This window comes from Schistocerca nitens, unplaced genomic scaffold (genome assembly GCF_023898315.1).
Source record: "Schistocerca nitens isolate TAMUIC-IGC-003100 unplaced genomic scaffold, iqSchNite1.1 HiC_scaffold_247, whole genome shotgun sequence".
NCBI classification, from domain to species: domain Eukaryota; kingdom Metazoa; phylum Arthropoda; class Insecta; order Orthoptera; family Acrididae; genus Schistocerca; species Schistocerca nitens.
Window position 1 is genome coordinate 93,199 of NW_026045788.1, and position 23,367 is coordinate 116,565.

At 54.7% G+C, this 23,367-nt stretch overlaps 54 non-coding genes across 54 annotated transcripts; 43 read left to right on the forward strand and 11 right to left on the reverse strand.

The window, feature by feature from the left end:
• Position 1: 1 nt before the first annotated feature.
• On the forward strand, positions 2–73 carry Trnae-uuc (transfer RNA glutamic acid (anticodon UUC)). The gene has a single exon. It is a non-coding gene; the product is annotated as a tRNA-Glu (tRNA).
• Positions 74–271: 198 nt separating this feature from the next.
• Trnai-aau (transfer RNA isoleucine (anticodon AAU)) lies at positions 272–345 on the forward strand. Its single transcript has one exon. It is a non-coding gene; the product is annotated as a tRNA-Ile (tRNA).
• Positions 346–947: 602 nt separating this feature from the next.
• On the reverse strand, positions 948–1,019 carry Trnag-ucc (transfer RNA glycine (anticodon UCC)). The gene has a single exon. It is a non-coding gene; the product is annotated as a tRNA-Gly (tRNA).
• Positions 1,020–1,359: 340 nt separating this feature from the next.
• Positions 1,360–1,430, forward strand: Trnag-gcc (transfer RNA glycine (anticodon GCC)). The gene has a single exon. It is a non-coding gene; the product is annotated as a tRNA-Gly (tRNA).
• Positions 1,431–1,811: 381 nt separating this feature from the next.
• Trnam-cau (transfer RNA methionine (anticodon CAU)) lies at positions 1,812–1,884 on the forward strand. Its single transcript has one exon. It is a non-coding gene; the product is annotated as a tRNA-Met (tRNA).
• A 305-nt stretch (positions 1,885–2,189) lies between these two features.
• On the forward strand, positions 2,190–2,261 carry Trnae-uuc (transfer RNA glutamic acid (anticodon UUC)). The gene has a single exon. It is a non-coding gene; the product is annotated as a tRNA-Glu (tRNA).
• A 198-nt stretch (positions 2,262–2,459) lies between these two features.
• Trnai-aau (transfer RNA isoleucine (anticodon AAU)) lies at positions 2,460–2,533 on the forward strand. Its single transcript has one exon. It is a non-coding gene; the product is annotated as a tRNA-Ile (tRNA).
• Positions 2,534–3,135: 602 nt separating this feature from the next.
• Trnag-ucc (transfer RNA glycine (anticodon UCC)) lies at positions 3,136–3,207 on the reverse strand. Its single transcript has one exon. It is a non-coding gene; the product is annotated as a tRNA-Gly (tRNA).
• A 340-nt stretch (positions 3,208–3,547) lies between these two features.
• On the forward strand, positions 3,548–3,618 carry Trnag-gcc (transfer RNA glycine (anticodon GCC)). The gene has a single exon. It is a non-coding gene; the product is annotated as a tRNA-Gly (tRNA).
• A 380-nt stretch (positions 3,619–3,998) lies between these two features.
• Trnam-cau (transfer RNA methionine (anticodon CAU)) lies at positions 3,999–4,071 on the forward strand. The gene has a single exon. It is a non-coding gene; the product is annotated as a tRNA-Met (tRNA).
• Positions 4,072–4,376: 305 nt separating this feature from the next.
• Trnae-uuc (transfer RNA glutamic acid (anticodon UUC)) lies at positions 4,377–4,448 on the forward strand. Its single transcript has one exon. It is a non-coding gene; the product is annotated as a tRNA-Glu (tRNA).
• A 198-nt stretch (positions 4,449–4,646) lies between these two features.
• Trnai-aau (transfer RNA isoleucine (anticodon AAU)) lies at positions 4,647–4,720 on the forward strand. Its single transcript has one exon. It is a non-coding gene; the product is annotated as a tRNA-Ile (tRNA).
• A 602-nt stretch (positions 4,721–5,322) lies between these two features.
• Positions 5,323–5,394, reverse strand: Trnag-ucc (transfer RNA glycine (anticodon UCC)). The gene has a single exon. It is a non-coding gene; the product is annotated as a tRNA-Gly (tRNA).
• Positions 5,395–5,734: 340 nt separating this feature from the next.
• Positions 5,735–5,805, forward strand: Trnag-gcc (transfer RNA glycine (anticodon GCC)). The gene has a single exon. It is a non-coding gene; the product is annotated as a tRNA-Gly (tRNA).
• Positions 5,806–6,185: 380 nt separating this feature from the next.
• On the forward strand, positions 6,186–6,258 carry Trnam-cau (transfer RNA methionine (anticodon CAU)). The gene has a single exon. It is a non-coding gene; the product is annotated as a tRNA-Met (tRNA).
• Positions 6,259–6,563: 305 nt separating this feature from the next.
• Trnae-uuc (transfer RNA glutamic acid (anticodon UUC)) lies at positions 6,564–6,635 on the forward strand. Its single transcript has one exon. It is a non-coding gene; the product is annotated as a tRNA-Glu (tRNA).
• A 198-nt stretch (positions 6,636–6,833) lies between these two features.
• Positions 6,834–6,907, forward strand: Trnai-aau (transfer RNA isoleucine (anticodon AAU)). The gene has a single exon. It is a non-coding gene; the product is annotated as a tRNA-Ile (tRNA).
• A 602-nt stretch (positions 6,908–7,509) lies between these two features.
• Trnag-ucc (transfer RNA glycine (anticodon UCC)) lies at positions 7,510–7,581 on the reverse strand. The gene has a single exon. It is a non-coding gene; the product is annotated as a tRNA-Gly (tRNA).
• Positions 7,582–7,921: 340 nt separating this feature from the next.
• Positions 7,922–7,992, forward strand: Trnag-gcc (transfer RNA glycine (anticodon GCC)). The gene has a single exon. It is a non-coding gene; the product is annotated as a tRNA-Gly (tRNA).
• A 380-nt stretch (positions 7,993–8,372) lies between these two features.
• On the forward strand, positions 8,373–8,445 carry Trnam-cau (transfer RNA methionine (anticodon CAU)). The gene has a single exon. It is a non-coding gene; the product is annotated as a tRNA-Met (tRNA).
• Positions 8,446–8,750: 305 nt separating this feature from the next.
• Positions 8,751–8,822, forward strand: Trnae-uuc (transfer RNA glutamic acid (anticodon UUC)). Its single transcript has one exon. It is a non-coding gene; the product is annotated as a tRNA-Glu (tRNA).
• A 198-nt stretch (positions 8,823–9,020) lies between these two features.
• Trnai-aau (transfer RNA isoleucine (anticodon AAU)) lies at positions 9,021–9,094 on the forward strand. The gene has a single exon. It is a non-coding gene; the product is annotated as a tRNA-Ile (tRNA).
• A 602-nt stretch (positions 9,095–9,696) lies between these two features.
• On the reverse strand, positions 9,697–9,768 carry Trnag-ucc (transfer RNA glycine (anticodon UCC)). Its single transcript has one exon. It is a non-coding gene; the product is annotated as a tRNA-Gly (tRNA).
• A 340-nt stretch (positions 9,769–10,108) lies between these two features.
• On the forward strand, positions 10,109–10,179 carry Trnag-gcc (transfer RNA glycine (anticodon GCC)). The gene has a single exon. It is a non-coding gene; the product is annotated as a tRNA-Gly (tRNA).
• A 380-nt stretch (positions 10,180–10,559) lies between these two features.
• On the forward strand, positions 10,560–10,632 carry Trnam-cau (transfer RNA methionine (anticodon CAU)). The gene has a single exon. It is a non-coding gene; the product is annotated as a tRNA-Met (tRNA).
• A 305-nt stretch (positions 10,633–10,937) lies between these two features.
• Positions 10,938–11,009, forward strand: Trnae-uuc (transfer RNA glutamic acid (anticodon UUC)). The gene has a single exon. It is a non-coding gene; the product is annotated as a tRNA-Glu (tRNA).
• A 198-nt stretch (positions 11,010–11,207) lies between these two features.
• Trnai-aau (transfer RNA isoleucine (anticodon AAU)) lies at positions 11,208–11,281 on the forward strand. Its single transcript has one exon. It is a non-coding gene; the product is annotated as a tRNA-Ile (tRNA).
• Positions 11,282–11,883: 602 nt separating this feature from the next.
• On the reverse strand, positions 11,884–11,955 carry Trnag-ucc (transfer RNA glycine (anticodon UCC)). Its single transcript has one exon. It is a non-coding gene; the product is annotated as a tRNA-Gly (tRNA).
• A 340-nt stretch (positions 11,956–12,295) lies between these two features.
• On the forward strand, positions 12,296–12,366 carry Trnag-gcc (transfer RNA glycine (anticodon GCC)). Its single transcript has one exon. It is a non-coding gene; the product is annotated as a tRNA-Gly (tRNA).
• A 380-nt stretch (positions 12,367–12,746) lies between these two features.
• On the forward strand, positions 12,747–12,819 carry Trnam-cau (transfer RNA methionine (anticodon CAU)). The gene has a single exon. It is a non-coding gene; the product is annotated as a tRNA-Met (tRNA).
• A 305-nt stretch (positions 12,820–13,124) lies between these two features.
• Positions 13,125–13,196, forward strand: Trnae-uuc (transfer RNA glutamic acid (anticodon UUC)). The gene has a single exon. It is a non-coding gene; the product is annotated as a tRNA-Glu (tRNA).
• A 198-nt stretch (positions 13,197–13,394) lies between these two features.
• On the forward strand, positions 13,395–13,468 carry Trnai-aau (transfer RNA isoleucine (anticodon AAU)). Its single transcript has one exon. It is a non-coding gene; the product is annotated as a tRNA-Ile (tRNA).
• Positions 13,469–14,070: 602 nt separating this feature from the next.
• On the reverse strand, positions 14,071–14,142 carry Trnag-ucc (transfer RNA glycine (anticodon UCC)). The gene has a single exon. It is a non-coding gene; the product is annotated as a tRNA-Gly (tRNA).
• Positions 14,143–14,482: 340 nt separating this feature from the next.
• Trnag-gcc (transfer RNA glycine (anticodon GCC)) lies at positions 14,483–14,553 on the forward strand. Its single transcript has one exon. It is a non-coding gene; the product is annotated as a tRNA-Gly (tRNA).
• A 380-nt stretch (positions 14,554–14,933) lies between these two features.
• Trnam-cau (transfer RNA methionine (anticodon CAU)) lies at positions 14,934–15,006 on the forward strand. The gene has a single exon. It is a non-coding gene; the product is annotated as a tRNA-Met (tRNA).
• A 305-nt stretch (positions 15,007–15,311) lies between these two features.
• Trnae-uuc (transfer RNA glutamic acid (anticodon UUC)) lies at positions 15,312–15,383 on the forward strand. Its single transcript has one exon. It is a non-coding gene; the product is annotated as a tRNA-Glu (tRNA).
• Positions 15,384–15,581: 198 nt separating this feature from the next.
• Positions 15,582–15,655, forward strand: Trnai-aau (transfer RNA isoleucine (anticodon AAU)). The gene has a single exon. It is a non-coding gene; the product is annotated as a tRNA-Ile (tRNA).
• Positions 15,656–16,257: 602 nt separating this feature from the next.
• Trnag-ucc (transfer RNA glycine (anticodon UCC)) lies at positions 16,258–16,329 on the reverse strand. The gene has a single exon. It is a non-coding gene; the product is annotated as a tRNA-Gly (tRNA).
• Positions 16,330–16,669: 340 nt separating this feature from the next.
• Trnag-gcc (transfer RNA glycine (anticodon GCC)) lies at positions 16,670–16,740 on the forward strand. The gene has a single exon. It is a non-coding gene; the product is annotated as a tRNA-Gly (tRNA).
• A 380-nt stretch (positions 16,741–17,120) lies between these two features.
• Trnam-cau (transfer RNA methionine (anticodon CAU)) lies at positions 17,121–17,193 on the forward strand. The gene has a single exon. It is a non-coding gene; the product is annotated as a tRNA-Met (tRNA).
• Positions 17,194–17,498: 305 nt separating this feature from the next.
• Positions 17,499–17,570, forward strand: Trnae-uuc (transfer RNA glutamic acid (anticodon UUC)). The gene has a single exon. It is a non-coding gene; the product is annotated as a tRNA-Glu (tRNA).
• A 198-nt stretch (positions 17,571–17,768) lies between these two features.
• Trnai-aau (transfer RNA isoleucine (anticodon AAU)) lies at positions 17,769–17,842 on the forward strand. Its single transcript has one exon. It is a non-coding gene; the product is annotated as a tRNA-Ile (tRNA).
• A 602-nt stretch (positions 17,843–18,444) lies between these two features.
• Positions 18,445–18,516, reverse strand: Trnag-ucc (transfer RNA glycine (anticodon UCC)). The gene has a single exon. It is a non-coding gene; the product is annotated as a tRNA-Gly (tRNA).
• Positions 18,517–18,856: 340 nt separating this feature from the next.
• Positions 18,857–18,927, forward strand: Trnag-gcc (transfer RNA glycine (anticodon GCC)). The gene has a single exon. It is a non-coding gene; the product is annotated as a tRNA-Gly (tRNA).
• A 380-nt stretch (positions 18,928–19,307) lies between these two features.
• Positions 19,308–19,380, forward strand: Trnam-cau (transfer RNA methionine (anticodon CAU)). The gene has a single exon. It is a non-coding gene; the product is annotated as a tRNA-Met (tRNA).
• Positions 19,381–19,685: 305 nt separating this feature from the next.
• Trnae-uuc (transfer RNA glutamic acid (anticodon UUC)) lies at positions 19,686–19,757 on the forward strand. Its single transcript has one exon. It is a non-coding gene; the product is annotated as a tRNA-Glu (tRNA).
• Positions 19,758–19,955: 198 nt separating this feature from the next.
• Trnai-aau (transfer RNA isoleucine (anticodon AAU)) lies at positions 19,956–20,029 on the forward strand. Its single transcript has one exon. It is a non-coding gene; the product is annotated as a tRNA-Ile (tRNA).
• Positions 20,030–20,631: 602 nt separating this feature from the next.
• Positions 20,632–20,703, reverse strand: Trnag-ucc (transfer RNA glycine (anticodon UCC)). The gene has a single exon. It is a non-coding gene; the product is annotated as a tRNA-Gly (tRNA).
• Positions 20,704–21,043: 340 nt separating this feature from the next.
• Trnag-gcc (transfer RNA glycine (anticodon GCC)) lies at positions 21,044–21,114 on the forward strand. The gene has a single exon. It is a non-coding gene; the product is annotated as a tRNA-Gly (tRNA).
• A 380-nt stretch (positions 21,115–21,494) lies between these two features.
• Positions 21,495–21,567, forward strand: Trnam-cau (transfer RNA methionine (anticodon CAU)). Its single transcript has one exon. It is a non-coding gene; the product is annotated as a tRNA-Met (tRNA).
• A 305-nt stretch (positions 21,568–21,872) lies between these two features.
• Positions 21,873–21,944, forward strand: Trnae-uuc (transfer RNA glutamic acid (anticodon UUC)). The gene has a single exon. It is a non-coding gene; the product is annotated as a tRNA-Glu (tRNA).
• A 198-nt stretch (positions 21,945–22,142) lies between these two features.
• Trnai-aau (transfer RNA isoleucine (anticodon AAU)) lies at positions 22,143–22,216 on the forward strand. Its single transcript has one exon. It is a non-coding gene; the product is annotated as a tRNA-Ile (tRNA).
• Positions 22,217–22,818: 602 nt separating this feature from the next.
• Positions 22,819–22,890, reverse strand: Trnag-ucc (transfer RNA glycine (anticodon UCC)). The gene has a single exon. It is a non-coding gene; the product is annotated as a tRNA-Gly (tRNA).
• Positions 22,891–23,230: 340 nt separating this feature from the next.
• Positions 23,231–23,301, forward strand: Trnag-gcc (transfer RNA glycine (anticodon GCC)). The gene has a single exon. It is a non-coding gene; the product is annotated as a tRNA-Gly (tRNA).
• Positions 23,302–23,367: the final 66 nt, after the last annotated feature.

Here is a 23,367-nt window from a genome sequence, read left to right on the forward strand (position 1 = left end):
ATCCGGTGTGGTCTAGTGGCTAGGATACCTGGCTTTCACCCAGGAGGCCCGGGTTCGATTCCCGGTACCGGAACGGAACTTTTTCCACACGAATCGTGACAAGTTTGAGCTGTCCGAGCTGCCGTTTCCTGTCCTGCTCGCAATATATCTACTGTTTCGTGACCGTCAGCAGAGTATAGACGAGGGAAGCAGACATCCGACGACCATAGAAATGGTGTACGGCTTCATGCCATACGTTTGCAGCGTAGGGCTGAGCGAGCGCAACTGTCGAGGCCCGTTAGCTCAGTTGGTTAGAGCGTCGTGCTAATAACGCGAAGGTCGTGGGTTCGATCCCCCCACGGGCCACAACGCTTTTACTACCACGAAAAGGCAGCGCCGATTTCAGCTGGCGAGTGTGATGACCAAAAGATCATCACCCTGCGTGGAAGTTGACAGAGGATCCGAACCCGACTTGTCGGGAAGCGCTACAGCATTCACTCGGCAATGGCCATAATACGTTGAATACACTGGTTCTCAACCGATAAAGAGAAGATGAAAGGAAATGTCCGATTGCCGATGCGTAACAACTTTGGCCCTTGTCGGTACTTGGGCGGGAGAGCGCATGGGGACACAGGGTACTGTTGGCAGTTTTACTTCCTATTTTTCTTTCTCCTTTGTTTTCGGAGCTACAGCCCGGTTCGGTCAGGGAGACGCCACCGTGAAATGAACGGGCGTGCTGTGTGTACATCGCCCCGCCTCTCCTTACCTCTCTCAGTCGTTTCTCGTGCTTGTCGTTTTGATATAGGCCGATTGGAGAGCGTCAGCTCTCGCGTCAGCTGAGCAAAGTCGAGACAAGTCGAGACAGTCGAGACACACTATAGGCTGGTCTGCAGCGAGTAAGAGGGGGAAAAAACATTAAGTTAAGGGCGCGTGGCGAAAGTACTCATACGTGACATTAAAAAGCCTGTTGCGGTGGCCGGGAATCGAACCCGGACCAACTGCTTGGAAGGCAACTATGCTGACCATTACACCACCACCGCACAAGCGAGCGCCCCGACGCCGCGCTGTGTCGGCTTCCCGCCTGTCGGCAGCGGCCGAAGGTGATCGTACCTGGCAGGCGCATTTCGAGGTAGGCTAGGGGAGCACATCCAGGCGCGTTCGGACAGCGTATCCGCGCACATTTCGCATCCTTGGCAAGAGTCGGCGCCGGCGACGCAAGAGTACGCAGAGGACCGCGTTCTGGCGGCATTTTTAAGCAGTACAGTGCAGGATTCAGCGTCTGCAGCATCTTCTCGACAGAATGCTACGGCGCTTGACGGCAGTCCCACTTTCCCTTGAGACATCTGCTCGGGAAGCAGCGTGCAGTTACTACCGGCCCGAGCATCGGTGGTTCAGTGGCAGAGTGCTCGCCTGCCACGCGGGCGGCCCGGGTTCGATTCCCGGCCGATGCATCATTTTGCTTTTCCCACGATAATGCTGCCGTGTGGCTTGCGCGCTTGAGATGCACGATCCACATGAATGTATAGCTGGATTCCCTTGAGAAGAACCGAGAACGCAGCACTCGCGGGTCCCCACTAGGACGCTCGCATGGTGTTCTACAGACTAGCGTCGGCCTGGCCTCACAAGTTGCTGTGTCCAGGTGCCTCCGAGGCACTGAACGTTAACGACAAGGAGTGCTGCCTATCGTTTGCAAAAGCTGCAGCAACACCGCAATCAACTGGGCTGGCAATGCACGTGTAGCAACAGAACACGTTATCCAGGAAGTACAGTGTCTTTACGTCTAACATTGGGTGTGGTACTTAGCCAGTTTCCAGGACAAGCGCTTCACCTGTGCCTCGGTAGCGCAGTAGGCAGCGCGTAAGTCTCATAATCTTAAGGTCGTGAGTTCGATCCTCACCCGGGGCATTTAATTTTCTGTGACTTATGGTGATGCTGTTGCTAGGGCACCAACTTATTTCTTGTTTGTTATCCACAACGTTTTCAACGCTTCAGCGGGAAAATGTTTACTCCCTGTTATTGCTACTTACAGCTTCCCTTTTCCTCTTCTCCTAGCACAGCATGAAGCCAAAAACATTGCTCTGAGACGTTTGAGGTGCGCGCCTTGCCAGTCAGTATGCGCAAAGACGCTCGCAAAGAGAGAAGGGCGCCGACGCGGGACACGACACGAAATGCTACAAGCGACCGTCCGATCCGCGTCAGGAACGCCCACATCCGGTGTGGTCTAGTGGCTAGGATACCTGGCTTTCACCCAGGAGGCCCGGGTTCGATTCCCGGTACCGGAACGGAACTTTTTCCACACGAATCGTGACAAGTTTGAGCTGTCCGAGCTGCCGTTTCCTGTCCTGCTCGCAATATATCTACTGTTTCGTGACCGTCAGCAGAGTATAGACGAGGGAAGCAGACATCCGACGACCATAGAAATGGTGTACGGCTTCATGCCATACGTTTGCAGCGTAGGGCTGAGCGAGCGCAACTGTCGAGGCCCGTTAGCTCAGTTGGTTAGAGCGTCGTGCTAATAACGCGAAGGTCGTGGGTTCGATCCCCCCACGGGCCACAACGCTTTTACTACCACGAAAAGGCAGCGCCGATTTCAGCTGGCGAGTGTGATGACCAAAAGATCATCACCCTGCGTGGAAGTTGACAGAGGATCCGAACCCGACTTGTCGGGAAGCGCTACAGCATTCACTCGGCAATGGCCATAATACGTTGAATACACTGGTTCTCAACCGATAAAGAGAAGATGAAAGGAAATGTCCGATTGCCGATGCGTAACAACTTTGGCCCTTGTCGGTACTTGGGCGGGAGAGCGCATGGGGACACAGGGTACTGTTGGCAGTTTTACTTCCTATTTTTCTTTCTCCTTTGTTTTCGGAGCTACAGCCCGGTTCGGTCAGGGAGACGCCACCGTGAAATGAACGGGCGTGCTGTGTGTACATCGCCCCGCCTCTCCTTACCTCTCTCAGTCGTTTCTCGTGCTTGTCGTTTTGATATAGGCCGATTGGAGAGCGTCAGCTCTCGCGTCAGCTGAGCAAAGTCGAGACAAGTCGAGACAGTCGAGACACACTATAGGCTGGTCTGCAGCGAGTAAGAGGGGGAAAAAACATTAAGTTAAGGGCGCGTGGCGAAAGTACTCATACGTGACATTAAAAAGCCTGTTGCGGTGGCCGGGAATCGAACCCGGACCAACTGCTTGGAAGGCAACTATGCTGACCATTACACCACCACCGCACAAGCGAGCGCCCCGACGCCGCGCTGTGTCGGCTTCCCGCCTGTCGGCAGCGGCCGAAGGTGATCGTACCTGGCAGGCGCATTTCGAGGTAGGCTAGGGGAGCACATCCAGGCGCGTTCGGACAGCGTATCCGCGCACATTTCGCATCCTTGGCAAGAGTCGGCGCCGGCGACGCAAGAGTACGCAGAGGACCGCGTTCTGGCGGCATTTTTAAGCAGTACAGTGCAGGATTCAGCGTCTGCAGCATCTTCTCGACAGAATGCTACGGCGCTTGACGGCAGTCCCACTTTCCCTTGAGACATCTGCTCGGGAAGCAGCGTGCAGTTACTACCGGCCCGAGCATCGGTGGTTCAGTGGTAGAATGCTCGCCTGCCACGCGGGCGGCCCGGGTTCGATTCCCGGCCGATGCATCATTTTGCTTTTCCCACGATAATGCTGCCGTGTGGCTTGCGCGCTTGAGATGCACGATCCACATGAATGTATAGCAGGATTCCCTTGAGAAGAACCGAGAACGCAGCACTCGCGGGTCCCCACTAGGACGCTCGCATGGTGTTCTACAGACTAGCGTCGGCCTGGCCTCGCAAGTTGCTGTGTCCAGGTGCCTCCGAGGCACTGAACGTTAACGACAAGGAGTGCTGCCTATCGTTTGCAAATCTGCAGCAACACCGCAATCAACTGGGCTGGCAATGCACGTGTAGCAACAGAACACGTTATCCAGGAAGTACAGTGTCTTTACGTCTAACATTGGGTGTGGTACTTACCCAGTTTCCAGGACAAGCGCTTCACCTGTGCCTCGGTAGCGCAGTAGGCAGCGCGTAAGTCTCATAATCTTAAGGTCGTGAGTTCGATCCTCACCCGGGGCATTTAATTTTCTGTGACTGATGGTGATGCTGTTGCTAGGGCACCAACTTATTTCTTGTTTTTTATCCACAACGTTTTCAACGCTTCAGCGGGAAAATGTTTACTCCCTGTTATTGCTACTTACAGCTTCCCTTTTCCTCTTCTCCTAGCACAGCATGAAGCCAAAAACATTGCTCTGAGACGTTTGAGGTGCGCGCCTTGCCAGTCAGTATGCGCAAAGACGCTCGCAAAGAGAGAAGGGCGCCGACGCGGGACACGACACGAAATGCTACAAGCGACCGTCCGATCCGCCGCAGGAACGCCCGCATCCGGTGTGGTCTAGTGGCTAGGATACCTGGCTTTCACCCAGGAGGCCCGGGTTCGATTCCCGGTACCGGAACGGAACTTTTTCCACACGAATCGTGACAAGTTTGAGCTGTCCGAGCTGCCGTTTCCCGTCCTGCTCGCAATATATCTACTGTTTCGTGACCGTCAGCAGAGTATAGACGAGGGAAGCAGACATCCGACGACCATAGAAATGGTGTACGGCTTCATGCCATACGTTTGCAGCGTAGGGCTGAGCGAGTGCAACTGTCGAGGCCCGTTAGCTCAGTTGGTTAGAGCGTCGTGCTAATAACGCGAAGGTCGTGGGTTCGATCCCCCCACGGGCCACAACGCTTTTACTACCACGAAAAGGCAGCGCCGATTTCAGCTGGCGAGTGTGATGACCAAAACATCATCACCCTGCGTGGAAGTTGACAGAGGATCCGAACCCGACTTGTCGGGAAGCGCTACAGCATTCACTCGGCAATGGCCATAATATGTTGAATACACTGGTTCTCAACCGATAAAGAGAAGATGAAAGGAAATGTCCGATTGCCGATGCGTAACAACTTTGGCCCTTGTCGGTACTTGGGCGGGAGAGCGCATGGGGACACAGGGTACTGTTGGCAGTTTTACTTCCTATTTTTCTTTCTCCTTTGTTTTCGGAGCTACAGCCCGATTCGGTCAGGGAGACGCCACCGTGAAATGAACGGGCGTGCTGTGTGTACATCGCCTCGCCTCTCCTTACCTCTCTCAGTCGTTTCTCGTGCTTGTCGTTTTGATATAGGCCGATTGGAGAGCGTCAGCTCTCGCGTCAGCTGAGCAAAGTCGAGACAAGTCGAGACAGTCGAGACACACTATAGGCTGGTCTGCAGCGAGTAAGAGGGGGAAAAAACATTAAGTTAAGGGCGCGTGGCGAAAGTACTCATACGTGACATTAAAAAGCCTGTTGCGGTGGCCGGGAATCGAACCCGGACCAACTGCTTGGAAGGCAACTATGCTGACCATTACACCACCACCGCACAAGCGAGCGCCCCGACGCCGCGCTGTGTCGGCTTCCCGCCTGTCGGCAGCGGCCGAAGGTGATCGTACCTGGCAGGCGCATTTCGAGGTAGGCTAGGGGAGCACATCCAGGCGCGTTCGGACAGCGTATCCGCGCACATTTCGCATCCTTGGCAAGAGTCGGCGCCGGCGACGCAAGAGTACGCAGAGGACCGCGTTCTGGCGGCATTTTTAAGCAGTACAGTGCAGGATTCAGCGTCTGCAGCATCTTCTCGACAGAATGCTACGGCGCTTGACGGCAGTCCCACTTTCCCTTGAGACATCTGCTCGGGAAGCAGCGTGCAGTTACTACCGGCCCGAGCATCGGTGGTTCAGTGGTAGAATGCTCGCCTGCCACGCGGGCGGCCCGGGTTCGATTCCCGGCCGATGCATCATTTTGCTTTTCCCACGATAATGCTGCCGTGTGGCTTGCGCGCTTGAGATGCACGATCCACATGAATGTATAGCAGGATTCCCTTGAGAAGAACCGAGAACGCAGCACTCGCGGGTCCCCACTAGGACGCTCGCATGGTGTTCTACAGACTAGCGTCGGCCTGGCCTCGCAAGTTGCTGTGTCCAGGTGCCTCCGAGGCACTGAACGTTAACGACAAGGAGTGCTGCCTATCGTTTGCAAATCTGCAGCAACACCGCAATCAACTGGGCTGGCAATGCACGTGTAGCAACAGAACACGTTATCCAGGAAGTACAGTGTCTTTACGTCTAACATTGGGTGTGGTACTTAGCCAGTTTCCAGGACAAGCGCTTCACCTGTGCCTCGGTAGCGCAGTAGGCAGCGCGTAAGTCTCATAATCTTAAGGTCGTGAGTTCGATCCTCACCCGGGGCATTTAATTTTCTGTGACTGATGGTGATGCTGTTGCTAGGGCACCAACTTATTTCTTGTTTTTTATCCACAACGTTTTCAACGCTTCAGCGGGAAAATGTTTACTCCCTGTTATTGCTACTTACAGCTTCCCTTTTCCTCTTCTCCTAGCACAGCATGAAGCCAAAAACATTGCTCTGAGACGTTTGAGGTGCGCGCCTTGCCAGTCAGTATGCGCAAAGACGCTCGCAAAGAGAGAAGGGCGCCGACGCGGGACACGACACGAAATGCTACAAGCGACCGTCCGATCCGCCGCAGGAACGCCCGCATCCGGTGTGGTCTAGTGGCTAGGATACCTGGCTTTCACCCAGGAGGCCCGGGTTCGATTCCCGGTACCGGAACGGAACTTTTTCCACACGAATCGTGACAAGTTTGAGCTGTCCGAGCTGCCGTTTCCCGTCCTGCTCGCAATATATCTACTGTTTCGTGACCGTCAGCAGAGTATAGACGAGGGAAGCAGACATCCGACGACCATAGAAATGGTGTACGGCTTCATGCCATACGTTTGCAGCGTAGGGCTGAGCGAGTGCAACTGTCGAGGCCCGTTAGCTCAGTTGGTTAGAGCGTCGTGCTAATAACGCGAAGGTCGTGGGTTCGATCCCCCCACGGGCCACAACGCTTTTACTACCACGAAAAGGCAGAGCCGATTTCAGCTGGCGAGTGTGATGACCAAAACATCATCACCCTGCGTGGAAGTTGACAGAGGATCCGAACCCGACTTGTCGGGAAGCGCTACAGCATTCACTCGGCAATGGCCATAATATGTTGAATACACTGGTTCTCAACCGATAAAGAGAAGATGAAAGGAAATGTCCGATTGCCGATGCGTAACAACTTTGGCCCTTGTCGGTACTTGGGCGGGAGAGCGCATGGGGACACAGGGTACTGTTGGCAGTTTTACTTCCTATTTTTCTTTCTCCTTTGTTTTCGGAGCTACAGCCCGATTCGGTCAGGGAGACGCCACCGTGAAATGAACGGGCGTGCTGTGTGTACATCGCCTCGCCTCTCCTTACCTCTCTCAGTCGTTTCTCGTGCTTGTCGTTTTGATATAGGCCGATTGGAGAGCGTCAGCTCTCGCGTCAGCTGAGCAAAGTCGAGACAAGTCGAGACAGTCGAGACACACTATAGGCTGGTCTGCAGCGAGTAAGAGGGGGAAAAAACATTAAGTTAAGGGCGCGTGGCGAAAGTACTCATACGTGACATTAAAAAGCCTGTTGCGGTGGCCGGGAATCGAACCCGGACCAACTGCTTGGAAGGCAACTATGCTGACCATTACACCACCACCGCACAAGCGAGCGCCCCGACGCCGCGCTGTGTCGGCTTCCCGCCTGTCGGCAGCGGCCGAAGGTGATCGTACCTGGCAGGCGCATTTCGAGGTAGGCTAGGGGAGCACATCCAGGCGCGTTCGGACAGCGTATCCGCGCACATTTCGCATCCTTGGCAAGAGTCGGCGCCGGCGACGCAAGAGTACGCAGAGGACCGCGTTCTGGCGGCATTTTTAAGCAGTACAGTGCAGGATTCAGCGTCTGCAGCATCTTCTCGACAGAATGCTACGGCGCTTGACGGCAGTCCCACTTTCCCTTGAGACATCTGCTCGGGAAGCAGCGTGCAGTTACTACCGGCCCGAGCATCGGTGGTTCAGTGGTAGAATGCTCGCCTGCCACGCGGGCGGCCCGGGTTCGATTCCCGGCCGATGCATCATTTTGCTTTTCCCACGATAATGCTGCCGTGTGGCTTGCGCGCTTGAGATGCACGATCCACATGAATGTATAGCAGGATTCCCTTGAGAAGAACCGAGAACGCAGCACTCGCGGGTCCCCACTAGGACGCTCGCATGGTGTTCTACAGACTAGCGTCGGCCTGGCCTCGCAAGTTGCTGTGTCCAGGTGCCTCCGAGGCACTGAACGTTAACGACAAGGAGTGCTGCCTATCGTTTGCAAATCTGCAGCAACACCGCAATCAACTGGGCTGGCAATGCACGTGTAGCAACAGAACACGTTATCCAGGAAGTACAGTGTCTTTACGTCTAACATTGGGTGTGGTACTTACCCAGTTTCCAGGACAAGCGCTTCACCTGTGCCTCGGTAGCGCAGTAGGCAGCGCGTAAGTCTCATAATCTTAAGGTCGTGAGTTCGATCCTCACCCGGGGCATTTAATTTTCTGTGACTGATGGTGATGCTGTTGCTAGGGCACCAACTTATTTCTTGTTTTTTATCCACAACGTTTTCAACGCTTCAGCGGGAAAATGTTTACTCCCTGTTATTGCTACTTACAGCTTCCCTTTTCCTCTTCTCCTAGCACAGCATGAAGCCAAAAACATTGCTCTGAGACGTTTGAGGTGCGCGCCTTGCCAGTCAGTATGCGCAAAGACGCTCGCAAAGAGAGAAGGGCGCCGACGCGGGACACGACACGAAATGCTACAAGCGACCGTCCGATCCGCCGCAGGAACGCCCGCATCCGGTGTGGTCTAGTGGCTAGGATACCTGGCTTTCACCCAGGAGGCCCGGGTTCGATTCCCGGTACCGGAACGGAACTTTTACCACACGAATCGTGACAAGTTTGAGCTGTCCGAGCTGCCGTTTCCCGTCCTGCTCGCAATATATCTACTGTTTCGTGACCGTCAGCAGAGTATAGACGAGGGAAGCAGACATCCGACGACCATAGAAATGGTGTACGGCTTCATGCCATACGTTTGCAGCGTAGGGCTGAGCGAGTGCAACTGTCGAGGCCCGTTAGCTCAGTTGGTTAGAGCGTCGTGCTAATAACGCGAAGGTCGTGGGTTCGATCCCCCCACGGGCCACAACGCTTTTACTACCACGAAAAGGCAGCGCCGATTTCAGCTGGCGAGTGTGATGACCAAAACATCATCACCCTGCGTGGAAGTTGACAGAGGATCCGAACCCGACTTGTCGGGAAGCGCTACAGCATTCACTCGGCAATGGCCATAATATGTTGAATACACTGGTTCTCAACCGATAAAGAGAAGATGAAAGGAAATGTCCGATTGCCGATGCGTAACAACTTTGGCCCTTGTCGGTACTTGGGCGGGAGAGCGCATGGGGACACAGGGTACTGTTGGCAGTTTTACTTCCTATTTTTCTTTCTCCTTTGTTTTCGGAGCTACAGCCCGATTCGGTCAGGGAGACGCCACCGTGAAATGAACGGGCGTGCTGTGTGTACATCGCCTCGCCTCTCCTTACCTCTCTCAGTCGTTTCTCGTGCTTGTCGTTTTGATATAGGCCGATTGGAGAGCGTCAGCTCTCGCGTCAGCTGAGCAAAGTCGAGACAAGTCGAGACAGTCGAGACACACTATAGGCTGGTCTGCAGCGAGTAAGAGGGGGAAAAAACATTAAGTTAAGGGCGCGTGGCGAAAGTACTCATACGTGACATTAAAAAGCCTGTTGCGGTGGCCGGGAATCGAACCCGGACCAACTGCTTGGAAGGCAACTATGCTGACCATTACACCACCACCGCACAAGCGAGCGCCCCGACGCCGCGCTGTGTCGGCTTCCCGCCTGTCGGCAGCGGCCGAAGGTGATCGTACCTGGCAGGCGCATTTCGAGGTAGGCTAGGGGAGCACATCCAGGCGCGTTCGGACAGCGTATCCGCGCACATTTCGCATCCTTGGCAAGAGTCGGCGCCGGCGACGCAAGAGTACGCAGAGGACCGCGTTCTGGCGGCATTTTTAAGCAGTACAGTACAGGATTCAGCGTCTGCAGCATCTTCTCGACAGAATGCTACGGCGCTTGACGGCAGTCCCACTTTCCCTTGAGACATCTGCTCGGGAAGCAGCGTGCAGTTACTACCGGCCCGAGCATCGGTGGTTCAGTGGTAGAATGCTCGCCTGCCACGCGGGCGGCCCGGGTTCGATTCCCGGCCGATGCATCATTTTGCTTTTCCCACGATAATGCTGCCGTGTGGCTTGCGCGCTTGAGATGCACGATCCACATGAATGTATAGCAGGATTCCCTTGAGAAGAACCGAGAACGCAGCACTCGCGGGTCCCCACTAGGACGCTCGCATGGTGTTCTACAGACTAGCGTCGGCCTGGCCTCGCAAGTTGCTGTGTCCAGGTGCCTCCGAGGCACTGAACGTTAACGACAAGGAGTGCTGCCTATCGTTTGCAAATCTGCAGCAACACCGCAATCAACTGGGCTGGCAATGCACGTGTAGCAACAGAACACGTTATCCAGGAAGTACAGTGTCTTTACGTCTAACATTGGGTGTGGTACTTACCCAGTTTCCAGGACAAGCGCTTCACCTGTGCCTCGGTAGCGCAGTAGGCAGCGCGTAAGTCTCATAATCTTAAGGTCGTGAGTTCGATCCTCACCCGGGGCATTTAATTTTCTGTGACTGATGGTGATGCTGTTGCTAGGGCACCAACTTATTTCTTGTTTTTTATCCACAACGTTTTCAACGCTTCAGCGGGAAAATGTTTACTCCCTGTTATTGCTACTTACAGCTTCCCTTTTCCTCTTCTCCTAGCACAGCATGAAGCCAAAAACATTGCTCTGAGACGTTTGAGGTGCGCGCCTTGCCAGTCAGTATGCGCAAAGACGCTCGCAAAGAGAGAAGGGCGCCGACGCGGGACACGACACGAAATGCTACAAGCGACCGTCCGATCCGCCGCAGGAACGCCCGCATCCGGTGTGGTCTAGTGGCTAGGATACCTGGCTTTCACCCAGGAGGCCCGGGTTCGATTCCCGGTACCGGAACGGAACTTTTTCCACACGAATCGTGACAAGTTTGAGCTGTCCGAGCTGCCGTTTCCCGTCCTGCTCGCAATATATCTACTGTTTCGTGACCGTCAGCAGAGTATAGACGAGGGAAGCAGACATCCGACGACCATAGAAATGGTGTACGGCTTCATGCCATACGTTTGCAGCGTAGGGCTGAGCGAGTGCAACTGTCGAGGCCCGTTAGCTCAGTTGGTTAGAGCGTCGTGCTAATAACGCGAAGGTCGTGGGTTCGATCCCCCCACGGGCCACAACGCTTTTACTACCACGAAAAGGCAGCGCCGATTTCAGCTGGCGAGTGTGATGACCAAAACATCATCACCCTGCGTGGAAGTTGACAGAGGATCCGAACCCGACTTGTCGGGAAGCGCTACAGCATTCACTCGGCAATGGCCATAATATGTTGAATACACTGGTTCTCAACCGATAAAGAGAAGATGAAAGGAAATGTCCGATTGCCGATGCGTAACAACTTTGGCCCTTGTCGGTACTTGGGCGGGAGAGCGCATGGGGACACAGGGTACTGTTGGCAGTTTTACTTCCTATTTTTCTTTCTCCTTTGTTTTCGGAGCTACAGCCCGATTCGGTCAGGGAGACGCCACCGTGAAATGAACGGGCGTGCTGTGTGTACATCGCCTCGCCTCTCCTTACCTCTCTCAGTCGTTTCTCGTGCTTGTCGTTTTGATATAGGCCGATTGGAGAGCGTCAGCTCTCGCGTCAGCTGAGCAAAGTCGAGACAAGTCGAGACAGTCGAGACACACTATAGGCTGGTCTGCAGCGAGTAAGAGGGGGAAAAAACATTAAGTTAAGGGCGCGTGGCGAAAGTACTCATACGTGACATTAAAAAGCCTGTTGCGGTGGCCGGGAATCGAACCCGGACCAACTGCTTGGAAGGCAACTATGCTGACCATTACACCACCACCGCACAAGCGAGCGCCCCGACGCCGCGCTGTGTCGGCTTCCCGCCTGTCGGCAGCGGCCGAAGGTGATCGTACCTGGCAGGCGCATTTCGAGGTAGGCTAGGGGAGCACATCCAGGCGCGTTCGGACAGCGTATCCGCGCACATTTCGCATCCTTGGCAAGAGTCGGCGCCGGCGACGCAAGAGTACGCAGAGGACCGCGTTCTGGCGGCATTTTTAAGCAGTACAGTGCAGGATTCAGCGTCTGCAGCATCTTCTCGACAGAATGCTACGGCGCTTGACGGCAGTCCCACTTTCCCTTGAGACATCTGCTCGGGAAGCAGCGTGCAGTTACTACCGGCCCGAGCATCGGTGGTTCAGTGGTAGAATGCTCGCCTGCCACGCGGGCGGCCCGGGTTCGATTCCCGGCCGATGCATCATTTTGCTTTTCCCACGATAATGCTGCCGTGTGGCTTGCGCGCTTGAGATGCACGATCCACATGAATGTATAGCAGGATTCCCTTGAGAAGAACCGAGAACGCAGCACTCGCGGGTCCCCACTAGGACGCTCGCATGGTGTTCTACAGACTAGCGTCGGCCTGGCCTCGCAAGTTGCTGTGTCCAGGTGCCTCCGAGGCACTGAACGTTAACGACAAGGAGTGCTGCCTATCGTTTGCAAATCTGCAGCAACACCGCAATCAACTGGGCTGGCAATGCACGTGTAGCAACAGAACACGTTATCCAGGAAGTACAGTGTCTTTACGTCTAACATTGGGTGTGGTACTTACCCAGTTTCCAGGACAAGCGCTTCACCTGTGCCTCGGTAGCGCAGTAGGCAGCGCGTAAGTCTCATAATCTTAAGGTCGTGAGTTCGATCCTCACCCGGGGCATTTAATTTTCTGTGACTGATGGTGATGCTGTTGCTAGGGCACCAACTTATTTCTTGTTTTTTATCCACAACGTTTTCAACGCTTCAGCGGGAAAATGTTTACTCCCTGTTATTGCTACTTACAGCTTCCCTTTTCCTCTTCTCCTAGCACAGCATGAAGCCAAAAACATTGCTCTGAGACGTTTGAGGTGCGCGCCTTGCCAGTCAGTATGCGCAAAGACGCTCGCAAAGAGAGAAGGGCGCCGACGCGGGACACGACACGAAATGCTACAAGCGACCGTCCGATCCGCCGCAGGAACGCCCGCATCCGGTGTGGTCTAGTGGCTAGGATACCTGGCTTTCACCCAGGAGGCCCGGGTTCGATTCCCGGTACCGGAACGGAACTTTTTCCACACGAATCGTGACAAGTTTGAGCTGTCCGAGCTGCCGTTTCCCGTCCTGCTCGCAATATATCTACTGTTTCGTGACCGTCAGCAGAGTATAGACGAGGGAAGCAGACATCCGACGACCATAGAAATGGTGTACGGCTTCATGCCATACGTTTGCAGCGTAGGGCTGAGCGAGTGCAACTGTCGAGGCCCGTTAGCTCAGTTGGTTAGAGCGTCGTGCTAATAACGCGAAGGTCGTGGGTTCGATCCCCCCACGGGCCACAACGCTTTTACTACCACGAAAAGGCAGCGCCGATTTCAGCTGGCGAGTGTGATGACCAAAACATCATCACCCTGCGTGGAAGTTGACAGAGGATCCGAACCCGACTTGTCGGGAAGCGCTACAGCATTCACTCGGCAATGGCCATAATATGTTGAATACACTGGTTCTCAACCGATAAAGAGAAGATGAAAGGAAATGTCCGATTGCCGATGCGTAACAACTTTGGCCCTTGTCGGTACTTGGGCGGGAGAGCGCATGGGGACACAGGGTACTGTTGGCAGTTTTACTTCCTATTTTTCTTTCTCCTTTGTTTTCGGAGCTACAGCCCGATTCGGTCAGGGAGACGCCACCGTGAAATGAACGGGCGTGCTGTGTGTACATCGCCTCGCCTCTCCTTACCTCTCTCAGTCGTTTCTCGTGCTTGTCGTTTTGATATAGGCCGATTGGAGAGCGTCAGCTCTCGCGTCAGCTGAGCAAAGTCGAGACAAGTCGAGACAGTCGAGACACACTATAGGCTGGTCTGCAGCGAGTAAGAGGGGGAAAAAACATTAAGTTAAGGGCGCGTGGCGAAAGTACTCATACGTGACATTAAAAAGCCTGTTGCGGTGGCCGGGAATCGAACCCGGACCAACTGCTTGGAAGGCAACTATGCTGACCATTACACCACCACCGCACAAGCGAGCGCCCCGACGCCGCGCTGTGTCGGCTTCCCGCCTGTCGGCAGCGGCCGAAGGTGATCGTACCTGGCAGGCGCATTTCGAGGTAGGCTAGGGGAGCACATCCAGGCGCGTTCGGACAGCGTATCCGCGCACATTTCGCATCCTTGGCAAGAGTCGGCGCCGGCGACGCAAGAGTACGCAGAGGACCGCGTTCTGGCGGCATTTTTAAGCAGTACAGTGCAGGATTCAGCGTCTGCAGCATCTTCTCGACAGAATGCTACGGCGCTTGACGGCAGTCCCACTTTCCCTTGAGACATCTGCTCGGGAAGCAGCGTGCAGTTACTACCGGCCCGAGCATCGGTGGTTCAGTGGTAGAATGCTCGCCTGCCACGCGGGCGGCCCGGGTTCGATTCCCGGCCGATGCATCATTTTGCTTTTCCCACGATAATGCTGCCGTGTGGCTTGCGCGCTTGAGATGCACGATCCACATGAATGTATAGCAGGATTCCCTTGAGAAGAACCGAGAACGCAGCACTCGCGGGTCCCCACTAGGACGCTCGCATGGTGTTCTACAGACTAGCGTCGGCCTGGCCTCGCAAGTTGCTGTGTCCAGGTGCCTCCGAGGCACTGAACGTTAACGACAAGGAGTGCTGCCTATCGTTTGCAAATCTGCAGCAACACCGCAATCAACTGGGCTGGCAATGCACGTGTAGCAACAGAACACGTTATCCAGGAAGTACAGTGTCTTTACGTCTAACATTGGGTGTGGTACTTACCCAGTTTCCAGGACAAGCGCTTCACCTGTGCCTCGGTAGCGCAGTAGGCAGCGCGTAAGTCTCATAATCTTAAGGTCGTGAGTTCGATCCTCACCCGGGGCATTTAATTTTCTGTGACTGATGGTGATGCTGTTGCTAGGGCACCAACTTATTTCTTGTTTTTTATCCACAACGTTTTCAACGCTTCAGCGGGAAAATGTTTACTCCCTGTTATTGCTACTTACAGCTTCCCTTTTCCTCTTCTCCTAGCACAGCATGAAGCCAAAAACATTGCTCTGAGACGTTTGAGGTGCGCGCCTTGCCAGTCAGTATGCGCAAAGACGCTCGCAAAGAGAGAAGGGCGCCGACGCGGGACACGACACGAAATGCTACAAGCGACCGTCCGATCCGCCGCAGGAACGCCCGCATCCGGTGTGGTCTAGTGGCTAGGATACCTGGCTTTCACCCAGGAGGCCCGGGTTCGATTCCCGGTACCGGAACGGAACTTTTTCCACACGAATCGTGACAAGTTTGAGCTGTCCGAGCTGCCGTTTCCCGTCCTGCTCGCAATATATCTACTGTTTCGTGACCGTCAGCAGAGTATAGACGAGGGAAGCAGACATCCGACGACCATAGAAATGGTGTACGGCTTCATGCCATACGTTTGCAGCGTAGGGCTGAGCGAGTGCAACTGTCGAGGCCCGTTAGCTCAGTTGGTTAGAGCGTCGTGCTAATAACGCGAAGGTCGTGGGTTCGATCCCCCCACGGGCCACAACGCTTTTACTACCACGAAAAGGCAGCGCCGATTTCAGCTGGCGAGTGTGATGACCAAAACATCATCACCCTGCGTGGAAGTTGACAGAGGATCCGAACCCGACTTGTCGGGAAGCGCTACAGCATTCACTCGGCAATGGCCATAATATGTTGAATACACTGGTTCTCAACCGATAAAGAGAAGATGAAAGGAAATGTCCGATTGCCGATGCGTAACAACTTTGGCCCTTGTCGGTACTTGGGCGGGAGAGCGCATGGGGACACAGGGTACTGTTGGCAGTTTTACTTCCTATTTTTCTTTCTCCTTTGTTTTCGGAGCTACAGCCCGATTCGGTCAGGGAGACGCCACCGTGAAATGAACGGGCGTGCTGTGTGTACATCGCCTCGCCTCTCCTTACCTCTCTCAGTCGTTTCTCGTGCTTGTCGTTTTGATATAGGCCGATTGGAGAGCGTCAGCTCTCGCGTCAGCTGAGCAAAGTCGAGACAAGTCGAGACAGTCGAGACACACTATAGGCTGGTCTGCAGCGAGTAAGAGGGGGAAAAAACATTAAGTTAAGGGCGCGTGGCGAAAGTACTCATACGTGACATTAAAAAGCCTGTTGCGGTGGCCGGGAATCGAACCCGGACCAACTGCTTGGAAGGCAACTATGCTGACCATTACACCACCACCGCACAAGCGAGCGCCCCGACGCCGCGCTGTGTCGGCTTCCCGCCTGTCGGCAGCGGCCGAAGGTGATCGTACCTGGCAGGCGCATTTCGAGGTAGGCTAGGGGAGCACATCCAGGCGCGTTCGGACAGCGTATCCGCGCACATTTCGCATCCTTGGCAAGAGTCGGCGCCGGCGACGCAAGAGTACGCAGAGGACCGCGTTCTGGCGGCATTTTTAAGCAGTACAGTGCAGGATTCAGCGTCTGCAGCATCTTCTCGACAGAATGCTACGGCGCTTGACGGCAGTCCCACTTTCCCTTGAGACATCTGCTCGGGAAGCAGCGTGCAGTTACTACCGGCCCGAGCATCGGTGGTTCAGTGGTAGAATGCTCGCCTGCCACGCGGGCGGCCCGGGTTCGATTCCCGGCCGATGCATCATTTTGCTTTTCCCACGATAATGCTGCCGTGTGGCTTGCGCGCTTGAGATGCACGATCCACATGAATGTATAGCAGGATTCCCTTGAGAAGAACCGAGAACGCAGCACTCGCGGGTCCCCACTAGGACGCTCGCATGGTGTTCTACAGACTAGCGTCGGCCTGGCCTCGCAAGTTGCTGTGTCCAGGTGCCTCCGAGGCACTGAACGTTAACGACAAGGAGTGCTGCCTATCGTTTGCAAATCTGCAGCAACACCGCAATCAACTGGGCTGGCAATGCACGTGTAGCAACAGAACACGTTATCCAGGAAGTACAGTGTCTTTACGTCTAACATTGGGTGTGGTACTTACCCAGTTTCCAGGACAAGCGCTTCACCTGTGCCTCGGTAGCGCAGTAGGCAGCGCGTAAGTCTCATAATCTTAAGGTCGTGAGTTCGATCCTCACCCGGGGCATTTAATTTTCTGTGACTGATGGTGATGCTGTTGCTAGGGCACCAACTTATTTCTTGTTTTTTATCCACAACGTTTTCAACGCTTCAGCGGGAAAATGTTTACTCCCTGTTATTGCTACTTACAGCTTCCCTTTTCCTCTTCTCCTAGCACAGCATGAAGCCAAAAACATTGCTCTGAGACGTTTGAGGTGCGCGCCTTGCCAGTCAGTATGCGCAAAGACGCTCGCAAAGAGAGAAGGGCGCCGACGCGGGACACGACACGAAATGCTACAAGCGACCGTCCGATCCGCCGCAGGAACGCCCGCATCCGGTGTGGTCTAGTGGCTAGGATACCTGGCTTTCACCCAGGAGGCCCGGGTTCGATTCCCGGTACCGGAACGGAACTTTTTCCACACGAATCGTGACAAGTTTGAGCTGTCCGAGCTGCCGTTTCCCGTCCTGCTCGCAATATATCTACTGTTTCGTGACCGTCAGCAGAGTATAGACGAGGGAAGCAGACATCCGACGACCATAGAAATGGTGTACGGCTTCATGCCATACGTTTGCAGCGTAGGGCTGAGCGAGTGCAACTGTCGAGGCCCGTTAGCTCAGTTGGTTAGAGCGTCGTGCTAATAACGCGAAGGTCGTGGGTTCGATCCCCCCACGGGCCACAACGCTTTTACTACCACGAAAAGGCAGCGCCGATTTCAGCTGGCGAGTGTGATGACCAAAACATCATCACCCTGCGTGGAAGTTGACAGAGGATCCGAACCCGACTTGTCGGGAAGCGCTACAGCATTCACTCGGCAATGGCCATAATATGTTGAATACACTGGTTCTCAACCGATAAAGAGAAGATGAAAGGAAATGTCCGATTGCCGATGCGTAACAACTTTGGCCCTTGTCGGTACTTGGGCGGGAGAGCGCATGGGGACACAGGGTACTGTTGGCAGTTTTACTTCCTATTTTTCTTTCTCCTTTGTTTTCGGAGCTACAGCCCGATTCGGTCAGGGAGACGCCACCGTGAAATGAACGGGCGTGCTGTGTGTACATCGCCTCGCCTCTCCTTACCTCTCTCAGTCGTTTCTCGTGCTTGTCGTTTTGATATAGGCCGATTGGAGAGCGTCAGCTCTCGCGTCAGCTGAGCAAAGTCGAGACAAGTCGAGACAGTCGAGACACACTATAGGCTGGTCTGCAGCGAGTAAGAGGGGGAAAAAACATTAAGTTAAGGGCGCGTGGCGAAAGTACTCATACGTGACATTAAAAAGCCTGTTGCGGTGGCCGGGAATCGAACCCGGACCAACTGCTTGGAAGGCAACTATGCTGACCATTACACCACCACCGCACAAGCGAGCGCCCCGACGCCGCGCTGTGTCGGCTTCCCGCCTGTCGGCAGCGGCCGAAGGTGATCGTACCTGGCAGGCGCATTTCGAGGTAGGCTAGGGGAGCACATCCAGGCGCGTTCGGACAGCGTATCCGCGCACATTTCGCATCCTTGGCAAGAGTCGGCGCCGGCGACGCAAGAGTACGCAGAGGACCGCGTTCTGGCGGCATTTTTAAGCAGTACAGTGCAGGATTCAGCGTCTGCAGCATCTTCTCGACAGAATGCTACGGCGCTTGACGGCAGTCCCACTTTCCCTTGAGACATCTGCTCGGGAAGCAGCGTGCAGTTACTACCGGCCCGAGCATCGGTGGTTCAGTGGTAGAATGCTCGCCTGCCACGCGGGCGGCCCGGGTTCGATTCCCGGCCGATGCATCATTTTGCTTTTCCCACGATAATGCTGCCGTGTGGCTTGCGCGCTTGAGATGCACGATCCACATGAATGTATAGCAGGATTCCCTTGAGAAGAACCGAGAACGCAGCACTCGCGGGTCCCCACTAGGACGCTCGCATGGTGTTCTACAGACTAGCGTCGGCCTGGCCTCGCAAGTTGCTGTGTCCAGGTGCCTCCGAGGCACTGAACGTTAACGACAAGGAGTGCTGCCTATCGTTTGCAAATCTGCAGCAACACCGCAATCAACTGGGCTGGCAATGCACGTGTAGCAACAGAACACGTTATCCAGGAAGTACAGTGTCTTTACGTCTAACATTGGGTGTGGTACTTACCCAGTTTCCAGGACAAGCGCTTCACCTGTGCCTCGGTAGCGCAGTAGGCAGCGCGTAAGTCTCATAATCTTAAGGTCGTGAGTTCGATCCTCACCCGGGGCATTTAATTTTCTGTGACTGATGGTGATGCTGTTGCTAGGGCACCAACTTATTTCTTGTTTTTTATCCACAACGTTTTCAACGCTTCAGCGGGAAAATGTTTACTCCCTGTTATTGCTACTTACAGCTTCCCTTTTCCTCTTCTCCTAGCACAGCATGAAGCCAAAAACATTGCTCTGAGACGTTTGAGGTGCGCGCCTTGCCAGTCAGTATGCGCAAAGACGCTCGCAAAGAGAGAAGGGCGCCGACGCGGGACACGACACGAAATGCTACAAGCGACCGTCCGATCCGCCGCAGGAACGCCCGCATCCGGTGTGGTCTAGTGGCTAGGATACCTGGCTTTCACCCAGGAGGCCCGGGTTCGATTCCCGGTACCGGAACGGAACTTTTTCCACACGAATCGTGACAAGTTTGAGCTGTCCGAGCTGCCGTTTCCCGTCCTGCTCGCAATATATCTACTGTTTCGTGACCGTCAGCAGAGTATAGACGAGGGAAGCAGACATCCGACGACCATAGAAATGGTGTACGGCTTCATGCCATACGTTTGCAGCGTAGGGCTGAGCGAGTGCAACTGTCGAGGCCCGTTAGCTCAGTTGGTTAGAGCGTCGTGCTAATAACGCGAAGGTCGTGGGTTCGATCCCCCCACGGGCCACAACGCTTTTACTACCACGAAAAGGCAGCGCCGATTTCAGCTGGCGAGTGTGATGACCAAAACATCATCACCCTGCGTGGAAGTTGACAGAGGATCCGAACCCGACTTGTCGGGAAGCGCTACAGCATTCACTCGGCAATGGCCATAATATGTTGAATACACTGGTTCTCAACCGATAAAGAGAAGATGAAAGGAAATGTCCGATTGCCGATGCGTAACAACTTTGGCCCTTGTCGGTACTTGGGCGGGAGAGCGCATGGGGACACAGGGTACTGTTGGCAGTTTTACTTCCTATTTTTCTTTCTCCTTTGTTTTCGGAGCTACAGCCCGATTCGGTCAGGGAGACGCCACCGTGAAATGAACGGGCGTGCTGTGTGTACATCGCCTCGCCTCTCCTTACCTCTCTCAGTCGTTTCTCGTGCTTGTCGTTTTGATATAGGCCGATTGGAGAGCGTCAGCTCTCGCGTCAGCTGAGCAAAGTCGAGACAAGTCGAGACAGTCGAGACACACTATAGGCTGGTCTGCAGCGAGTAAGAGGGGGAAAAAACATTAAGTTAAGGGCGCGTGGCGAAAGTACTCATACGTGACATTAAAAAGCCTGTTGCGGTGGCCGGGAATCGAACCCGGACCAACTGCTTGGAAGGCAACTATGCTGACCATTACACCACCACCGCACAAGCGAGCGCCCCGACGCCGCGCTGTGTCGGCTTCCCGCCTGTCGGCAGCGGCCGAAGGTGATCGTACCTGGCAGGCGCATTTCGAGGTAGGCTAGGGGAGCACATCCAGGCGCGTTCGGACAGCGTATCCGCGCACATTTCGCATCCTTGGCAAGAGTCGGCGCCGGCGACGCAAGAGTACGCAGAGGACCGCGTTCTGGCGGCATTTTTAAGCAGTACAGTGCAGGATTCAGCGTCTGCAGCATCTTCTCGACAGAATGCTACGGCGCTTGACGGCAGTCCCACTTTCCCTTGAGACATCTGCTCGGGAAGCAGCGTGCAGTTACTACCGGCCCGAGCATCGGTGGTTCAGTGGTAGAATGCTCGCCTGCCACGCGGGCGGCCCGGGTTCGATTCCCGGCCGATGCATCATTTTGCTTTTCCCACGATAATGCTGCCGTGTGGCTTGCGCGCTTGAGATGCACGATCCACATGAATGTATAGCAGGATTCCCTTGAGAAGAACCGAGAACGCAGCACTCGCGGGTCCCCACTAGGACGCTCGCATGGTGTTCTACAGACTAGCGTCGGCCTGGCCTCGCAAGTTGCTGTGTCCAGGTGCCTCCGAGGCACTGAACGTTAACGACAAGGAGTGCTGCCTATCGTTTGCAAATCTGCAGCAACACCGCAATCAACTGGGCTGGCAATGCACGTGTAGCAACAGAACACGTTATCCAGGAAGTACAGTGTCTTTACGTCTAACATTGGGTGTGGTACTTACCCAGTTTCCAGGACAAGCGCTTCACCTGTGCCTCGGTAGCGCAGTAGGCAGCGCGTAAGTCTCATAATCTTAAGGTCGTGAGTTCGATCCTCACCCGGGGCATTTAATTTTCTGTGACTGATGGTGATGCTGTTGCTAGGGCACCAACTTATTTCTTGTTTTTTATCCACAACGTTTTCAACGCTTCAGCGGGAAAATGTTTACTCCCTGTTATTGCTACTTACAGCTTCCCTTTTCCTCTTCTCCTAGCACAGCATGAAGCCAAAAACATTGCTCTGAGACGTTTGAGGTGCGCGCCTTGCCAGTCAGTATGCGCAAAGACGCTCGCAAAGAGAGAAGGGCGCCGACGCGGGACACGACACGAAATGCTACAAGCGACCGTCCGATCCGCCGCAGGAACGCCCGCATCCGGTGTGGTCTAGTGGCTAGGATACCTGGCTTTCACCCAGGAGGCCCGGGTTCGATTCCCGGTACCGGAACGGAACTTTTTCCACACGAATCGTGACAAGTTTGAGCTGTCCGAGCTGCCGTTTCCCGTCCTGCTCGCAATATATCTACTGTTTCGTGACCGTCAGCAGAGTATAGACGAGGGAAGCAGACATCCGACGACCATAGAAATGGTGTACGGCTTCATGCCATACGTTTGCAGCGTAGGGCTGAGCGAGTGCAACTGTCGAGGCCCGTTAGCTCAGTTGGTTAGAGCGTCGTGCTAATAACGCGAAGGTCGTGGGTTCGATCCCCCCACGGGCCACAACGCTTTTACTACCACGAAAAGGCAGCGCCGATTTCAGCTGGCGAGTGTGATGACCAAAACATCATCACCCTGCGTGGAAGTTGACAGAGGATCCGAACCCGACTTGTCGGGAAGCGCTACAGCATTCACTCGGCAATGGCCATAATATGTTGAATACACTGGTTCTCAACCGATAAAGAGAAGATGAAAGGAAATGTCCGATTGCCGATGCGTAACAACTTTGGCCCTTGTCGGTACTTGGGCGGGAGAGCGCATGGGGACACAGGGTACTGTTGGCAGTTTTACTTCCTATTTTTCTTTCTCCTTTGTTTTCGGAGCTACAGCCCGATTCGGTCAGGGAGACGCCACCGTGAAATGAACGGGCGTGCTGTGTGTACATCGCCTCGCCTCTCCTTACCTCTCTCAGTCGTTTCTCGTGCTTGTCGTTTTGATATAGGCCGATTGGAGAGCGTCAGCTCTCGCGTCAGCTGAGCAAAGTCGAGACAAGTCGAGACAGTCGAGACACACTATAGGCTGGTCTGCAGCGAGTAAGAGGGGGAAAAAACATTAAGTTAAGGGCGCGTGGCGAAAGTACTCATACGTGACATTAAAAAGCCTGTTGCGGTGGCCGGGAATCGAACCCGGACCAACTGCTTGGAAGGCAACTATGCTGACCATTACACCACCACCGCACAAGCGAGCGCCCCGACGCCGCGCTGTGTCGGCTTCCCGCCTGTCGGCAGCGGCCGAAGGTGATCGTACCTGGCAGGCGCATTTCGAGGTAGGCTAGGGGAGCACATCCAGGCGCGTTCGGACAGCGTATCCGCGCACATTTCGCATCCTTGGCAAGAGTCGGCGCCGGCGACGCAAGAGTACGCAGAGGACCGCGTTCTGGCGGCATTTTTAAGCAGTACAGTGCAGGATTCAGCGTCTGCAGCATCTTCTCGACAGAATGCTACGGCGCTTGACGGCAGTCCCACTTTCCCTTGAGACATCTGCTCGGGAAGCAGCGTGCAGTTACTACCGGCCCGAGCATCGGTGGTTCAGTGGTAGAATGCTCGCCTGCCACGCGGGCGGCCCGGGTTCGATTCCCGGCCGATGCATCATTTTGCTTTTCCCACGATAATGCTGCCGTGTGGCTTGCGCGCTTGAGATGCACGATCCACATG